This window comes from Vicugna pacos, chromosome 17, assembly GCF_048564905.1.
Source record: "Vicugna pacos chromosome 17, VicPac4, whole genome shotgun sequence".
Taxonomy (NCBI): Eukaryota; Metazoa; Chordata; class Mammalia; order Artiodactyla; family Camelidae; genus Vicugna; species Vicugna pacos.
This window is the reverse complement of record NC_133003.1, coordinates 21,067,204-21,068,157: the sequence shown is the minus strand read 5'-3', so window position 1 is coordinate 21,068,157 and position 954 is coordinate 21,067,204.

The following is a 954-nucleotide window of genomic DNA, read 5'->3' as shown; positions in this document are numbered from 1 at the left end:
TTTTGTCTGTTGAAAATTGAGATTTGGGACTCGAGGGTTGGGCCTGGAAGTAGGGCAGGTCACCCCCTTTTCGTTCCCCTCTCACCACTTGATCTTGCCACTGGTCCAGGACCATTTGGATACACTTATCCCTGGAGGCCTGGATTTTTAGTTTGGAGTTCCTGGCCTGTCTTCCACTTGCCCAGCCCTCCTGTGTCAGTTGGTCCATGGGATCCAGTGAGCAAGACCCAGCCTGCTGCCTACTCATGGTGACCATGGTTACTGCCCCTCTTCTGGGTCACTTTTTCTGCCGTGTTGGGGAGAACTTCCCGGCTCTAACACTGGAGGAATGAGCAGAGGAGAGCGCAAAGAGGGATTGGGGGAACAGTTGGTAAATATTGCTGGGGACATAATTACAGGGATTGGTGGCCAATCTGGGTCCCTGGTGCAGAGAGTGTTTTGGGTAGAACCACTTGGGTGTCCTTCCAAACACAGCCTAGCGATGGCCTCCACAGGCATGGCCAGAGCTCAGCCCACCAGCAGTGTGGCCAGTGAGGCACTGATGGGGAGGGGCCTCTAAGAGGCTGAAGGTGCCATTGGTGGGGTATGGAGGCAGACTGCCCTGAGAACCCTTGACCTCTCCTTTTTCAGTGGAGAACTGCAGCCTTTGACCTCCTGGGCTAAATGGCCATGGGTGGCTTTGTGTCCTTGAATAAACAGGAGCAGGAGGAGGCACTCAGTGCTTGCGTTGTGGGTCTGGAGAACCCACCCTCCTTTCTGGGTGCACACCAAACTTGTGTGCAGGGTCTGTAGGTAGGGGCTTCTTTGGGCTGGGCTGGTTTGCCTGTGCAGAGCCGACTCAGCGGAGGCCTTTGGAGCCAGAAGTACTTCTGTGAGGTGCCTGTGCTTAAGTGGCCCCATGGATGCTACGAACCTCTAAGCTCCTGGTCCCTTGGTTATTTGGTCACTCAGTCC